This window comes from Primulina tabacum, chromosome 10 (assembly GCF_025594145.1).
Source record: "Primulina tabacum isolate GXHZ01 chromosome 10, ASM2559414v2, whole genome shotgun sequence".
Classification (NCBI taxonomy): domain Eukaryota; kingdom Viridiplantae; phylum Streptophyta; class Magnoliopsida; order Lamiales; family Gesneriaceae; genus Primulina; species Primulina tabacum.
The window spans coordinates 38,342,771-38,348,770 of record NC_134559.1 but is presented as its reverse complement, the minus strand read 5'-3'; the positions used below and the strand labels follow the sequence as shown (position 1 = coordinate 38,348,770).

Sequence of the window (6,000 nt, the reverse complement as noted above, 5' to 3'; positions counted from 1 at the left end):
TAGCTCGGGCACTGCCGATTTGGACAAAATTGTAGGCTAATTTATTGTAAACGGGCAAACGGAAACGGATGAGACTCATTCCTAGGCAATGAGCTGACGAGATTTTAGCCGAATTCCTTCTCTAAGACCCTCTAATTTGCGATTTAACGCTTCTGTTAAGTTTTCGTTTCCTCGAGAAATCCGCTTAGGAAGTTCGAAATTCGATTCCGGTTCCATTTTATCGTATCCCAAGCATAATAATAGCTTTACATTTGTTATTTCCTTCTTCTTATTTTTTTTTTCTGGGAACATTTATCGATTTTTGTTGTCCTGAGCCGGTTCTATGCGGAAAGGTATGACGCAGATTACTCCGGAGACGGTTAACTCATTAAAAATAATTATTTCGACTGTTTTATCCATAATTTACGTAAACGGTCGCGACACGAGGACTTCCCAGGGAGGTCACCCATCCTAGCTCTGCCATCGCGCCAGAACGCTTAACTTCATGGTTATGATTCGGCGAGAGCAGTGCCGCGTGTTGTCCATCGCCGCCCTCTCCACACGTACTCGATGAATATAAGAATAAACATCCCACTCAATGTCGTGTGCGATCATACCAGCACTAATGCACCGGATCCCATCCCCTGGGAAGTTCCCGTGTTGCACCCTTTTCGTGTTTTTCTATTTTTGATTACTTGTTGACAGACGATTTTCGGCTCAAATCATCTGAATCTCGATCGGGAACAGATAAGACATGTGAAATGAAAGTAGCTCGGGCACTGCCGGATTTGGACAAAATTGTAGGCTAATTTGATTGTAAACGGGCAAACGGACGAGACTCATTGCTATGCAATGAGCTGACGAGATTTAGCCGAATTTCTTCTCTAAGACCCTCTAATTTGCGATTTACCGCTTTCTGTTAAGCTTTCGTTTCCTCGATAAATCTGCTTAGGAAGTTCGAAATTCGATTCCGGTTCCATTTTATCGTATCCCAGGCATAATAAGAGCTTTACATTCGTTATTTCCTTCTTCTTATTTTTTTTTATTTTCGGGGAACATTTATCGATTTTTGTTGTCGTGAGCCGGTTCTGTGTGGAAGGGTACTGACGCAGATTACTCCGGAGACGGTTAACTCATTAAAAACAATTATTTCGCCTGTTTTAGCAATAATTTACGTAAACGGTCGCGACACGAGGACTTCCCAGGGAGGTCATCCATCCTAGCTCTGCCATCGCGCCAGAACGCTTAACTTCATGGTTCTGATTGGGCGAGAGCAGTGCCGCGTGTTGTCCATCGCCGCCCGCTCCACACGTACTCGAGGGATATAAGAACAAATATCCCACTCAATGTCGGGTGCGATCATAACAGCACTAATGCACCGGAATATCATCAAAACTCAGAAGTTAAGCGTGTTAGGGCGAGAGCAGTACTAGGAGGGTGACCCCCTGGGAAGTCCTCGTATTGCACCCCTTTCGTGTTTTTTCTATTTTCGATTACTTGTGACAGACGATTTTTGGCTCAAATCATCTGAATCTCGATCGGGACCAGATAAGACATGTGAAATGAAGTAGCTAGGGCACTGCCGGATTTGGACAAAATTGTAGGCTAATTTGATTGTAAACGGGCAAACGGACGAAAATCATTGCTAGGCAATGAGTTGACGAGATTTTAGCCGAATTCCTTCTCTAAGACCCTCTAATTTGCGATTTAACGCTTCTGTTAGGCTTTCGTTTCCTCAAGAAATCCACTTAGGAAGTTCGCAATTCGATTCCGGTTCCATTTATCGTATCCCAAGCATAATAATAGCTTTACATTCGTATTTCCTTCTTCTTATTTTTTTTTTTCTGGGAAACATTTATCGATTTTTGTTGTCTGAGCCGGTTCTGTGCGGAAAGGTATGACGCAGATTACTCCGGAGACGGTTAACTCATTAAAACAATTATTTCGACTGTTTATCCATAATTTACGTAAACGGTCGCGACACGAGGACTTCCCAGGGAGGTCAACCATCCTAGCTCTGCCATCGCGCCAGAACGCTTAACTTCATGGTTATGATTGGGCGAGAGCAGTGCCGCGTGTTGTCCATCGCCGCCCTGCTCCACACGTACTCGAGGGATATAAGAATAAACATTCCACTCAATGTCGGGTGCGATCATACCAGCACTAATGCACCGGATCCCATCAGAACTCCGAAGTTAAGCGTGCTTGGACGAGGACAGTACTAGGATGGGTGACCCCCTTGGGAAGTCCTCGTGTTGCACCCCTTTTCGTGTTTTTCTATTTTTGATTACTTGTTGACAGACGATTTTCGGCTCAAATCATCTGAATCTCGATCGGGAACAGATAAGACATGTGAAATGAAAGTAGCTCGGGCACTGCCGGATTTGGACAAAATTGTAGGCTAATTTGATTGTAAACGGGCAAACGGACGAGACTCATACTACGCAATGAGCTGACGATATTTAGCCGAATTCCTTCTCTAAGACCCTCTAATTTGCGATTTACCGCTTCTGTTAAGCTTTCGTTTCCTCGAGAAATCTGCTTAGGAAGTTCGAAATTCGATTCCGGTTCCATTTTATCGTATTCCAGACATAATATAAGCTTTACATTCGTATTTCCTTCTTCTTATTTTTTTTCTTTTTATTGGGAACATTTATCGATTTTTGTTGTCGTGAGCCGGTTCTGTGCGGAAGGGTATGACGCAGATTACTCCGGAGACTGTTAACTCATTAAAAACAATTATTTCGACTTTTTTATCCATAATTTAAGTAAACGGTCGTGATACGAGGTCTTCCCAGGGTGGTCACCCATCCTAGCTCTGCCATCGCGCCAGAACGCTTAACTTCATGGTTATGATTGGGCGAGAGCAGTGCCGCGTGTTGTCCATCGGCGCCCGCTCCACACGTACTTGAGGGATATAAGAATAAACATCCCACTCAATGTCGGGTGCGATCATACCAGCACTAATGCACCGGATCCCATCAGAACTCCGAAACTCCGAAGTTAAGCGTGCTTGGGCGACAGCAGTACTAGGATGGGTGACCCCCTGGGAAGTCGTCGTGTTGCACCCCTTTTTGTTTTTTTCTATTTTTGATTACTTGTTGACGGACGATTTTCGGCTCAAATCATCTGAATCTCGATCAGGACCAGATAAGACATGTGAAATGAAAGTAGCTCGGGCACTGCCGGATTTGGACAAAATTGTAGGCTAATTTGATTGTAAACGGGCAAACGGACGAGACTCATTACTACGCAATGAGCTGACGAGATTTTAGCCGAATTCCTTCTCTAAGACCCTCTAATTTTCGATTTACCGCTTCTGTTAAGCTTTCGTTTCCTTGTGAAATCCGCTTAGGAAGTTCGAAATTCGATTCCGGTTCCATTTTATCGTACCCCAGGCATAATAATAGCTTTACATTCGTTATTTACCCCCTGGGATGTCCTCTGGTTTCACCCTTTTCGTGTTTTTATATTTTTGATTACTTGTTGACAGACGATTTTCGGCTCCAATCATCTGAATCTCGATCGGGACCAGATAAGACATGTGAAATGAAAGTAGCTCGGGCACTGCAGGATTTGGACAAAATCGTAGGCTAATTTGATTGTAAACGGGCAAACGGACGAGACTCATTACTACGCAATGAGCTGACGAGATTTTAGCCGAATTCCTTCTCTGAGACCCTCTAATTTGCGATTTACCGCTTTTGTTAAGCTTTCGTTTCCTCGAGAAATCCGCTTAGGAAGTTCGAAATTCGATTCCGGTTCCATTTTATCGTATCCCAAGCATAATAATATCTTTACATTCGTTATTTTCTTCTTCTTATTTTTTTCTATTTTCGGGGAACATTTATCGATTTTTGTTGTCGTGAGCCGGTTCTGTGCGGAAGGGTATGACGCAGATTACTCCGGAGACGGTTAACTCATTAAAAACAATTATTTCGCCTGTTTTAGCTATAATTTACGTAAACGGTCGCGACACGAGGACTTCCCAGGGAGGTCATCCATCCTAGCTCTGCCATCGCGCCAGAACGCTTAACTTCATGGTTCTGATTGGGCGAGAGCAGTGCCGCGTGTTGTCCATCGCCGCCCGCTCCACATGTACTCGAGGGATATAAGAACAAATATCCCACTCAATGTCGGGTGCGATCATAACAGCACTAATGCACCGGAATATCATCAAAACTCAGAAGTTAAGCGTGTTTGGGCGAGAGCCGTACTAGTATGGGTGACCCCCTGGGAAGTCCTCTTATTGCACCCCTTTTCGTGTTTTTCTATTTTTTATTACTTGTTGACAGACGATTTTCGGCTCAAATCATCTGAATCTCGATCGGGACCAGATAAGACATGTGAAATGAAAGTAGCTCGGGCACTGCCGGATTTGGACAAAATTGTAGGCTAATTTGATTGTAAACGGGCAAACGGACAAGACTCATTGCTATGCAATGAGTTGACGAGATTTTAGCCGAATTTCTTCTCTAAGACCCTCTAATTTGCGATTTAACGCTTCTGTTAAGCTTTCGTTTCCTCGAGAAATACACTTAGGAAGTTCGAAATTCGATTCCGGTTCTATTTTATCGTATCCCAGACATAATATAAGCTTTACATTCGTTATTTCCTTCTTCTTATTTTTTTTTCTATTTTCTGGGAACATTTATCGATTTTTTTTGTCGTGAGCCGGTTCTGTGCGGAAGGGTATGACGCAGATTACTCCGGAGACGGTTAACTCATTAAAAACAATTATTTCGATTGTTTTATCCATAATTTACGTAAACGGTCGCGACACGAGGACTTCCCAGGGAGGTCACCCATCCTAGCTCTGCCATCGCGCCAGAACGCTTAACTTCATGGTTATGATTGGGCGAGAGCAGTGCCGCGTGTTGTCCATCGCCGCCCGCTCCACACGTACTCGAGGGATATAAGAATAAACATCCCACTCAATGTCTGGTGCGATAATACCAGCACTAATGCACCGTATCTCATCAGAACTCCGAAGTTAAGCGTGCTTGGGCGAGAGCAGTACTAGGATGGGTGACCCTTTGAAAAGTCCTCGTGTTGCATCCTTTTTCGTGTTTTTCTATTTTTGATTACTTGTTGACAGACGATTTTCGGCTCAAATCATCTGAATCTCGATCGGGAACAGATAAGACATGTGAAATGAAAGTAGCTCGGGCACTGCCGGATTTGGACAAAATTGTAGACTAATTTGATTGTAAACAGGCAAATGGACGAGACTCATTGGCAATGAGTTGACGAGATTTTAGCCGAATTCCTTCTCTAAAACCTTCTAATTTGCGATTTACCGCTTCTGTTAAGCTTTCGTTTTCTCGAGATATCCGCTTAGGAAGTTCGAAATTCGATTGCGGTTCCATTTTATCGTATCCCAGGCATAATAATAGCTTTACATTCGTTATTTCCTTCTTCTTATTTTTTTTTTCTATTTTCTGGGAACATTTATCGATTTTTGTTGTCGTGAGCCGGTTCTGTGCGGAAGGGTATGACGCAGATTACTCCGGAGACGGTTAACTCATTAAAAACAATTATTTCGACTGTTTTATCCATAATTTACGTAAACGGTCGCGACACGAGGACTTCCCAGGGAGGTCACCCATCCTAGCTCTGCCATCGCGCCAGAACGCTTAACTTCATGGTTATGATTGGGCGAGAGCAGTGCCGCGTGTTGTCCATCGCCGCCCGCTCCACACGTACTCGAGGGATATAAGAATAAATATCCCACTCAATGTCTGGTGCGATAATACCAGCACTAATGCACCGTATCTCATCAGAACTCCGAAGTTAAGCGTGCTTGGGCGAGAGCAGTACTAGGATGGGTGACCCTTTGAAAAGTCCTCGTGTTGCATCCTTTTTCGTGTTTTTCTATTTTTGATTACTTGTTGACAGACGATTTTCGGCTCAAATCATCTGAATCTCGATCGGGAACAGATAAGACATGTGAAATGAAAGTAGCTCGGGCACTGCCGGATTTGGACAAAATTGTAGACTAATTTGATTGTAAACAGGCAA

General features: G+C 43.6%; 3 non-coding genes and 3 pseudogenes across 3 annotated transcripts; all 6 read left to right on the top strand.

The window, feature by feature from the left end:
* The first annotated feature begins 1,330 nt into the window (after window positions 1–1,330).
* LOC142511415 (5S ribosomal RNA) lies at window positions 1,331–1,449 on the top strand (annotated as a pseudogene).
* Window positions 1,450–2,123: 674 nt separating this feature from the next.
* Window positions 2,124–2,243, top strand: LOC142513710 (5S ribosomal RNA). Its single transcript, XR_012809641.1, has one exon. It is a non-coding gene; the product is annotated as a 5S ribosomal RNA (ribosomal RNA).
* A 680-nt stretch (window positions 2,244–2,923) lies between these two features.
* LOC142516907 (5S ribosomal RNA) lies at window positions 2,924–3,050 on the top strand (annotated as a pseudogene).
* Window positions 3,051–4,117: 1,067 nt separating this feature from the next.
* Window positions 4,118–4,237, top strand: LOC142512356 (5S ribosomal RNA; annotated as a pseudogene).
* Window positions 4,238–4,921: 684 nt separating this feature from the next.
* Window positions 4,922–5,040, top strand: LOC142508497 (5S ribosomal RNA). The gene has a single exon (XR_012806708.1). It is a non-coding gene; the product is annotated as a 5S ribosomal RNA (ribosomal RNA).
* Window positions 5,041–5,721: 681 nt separating this feature from the next.
* Window positions 5,722–5,840, top strand: LOC142508496 (5S ribosomal RNA). Its single transcript, XR_012806707.1, has one exon. It is a non-coding gene; the product is annotated as a 5S ribosomal RNA (ribosomal RNA).
* The last annotated feature ends 160 nt before the right edge of the window (window positions 5,841–6,000 follow it).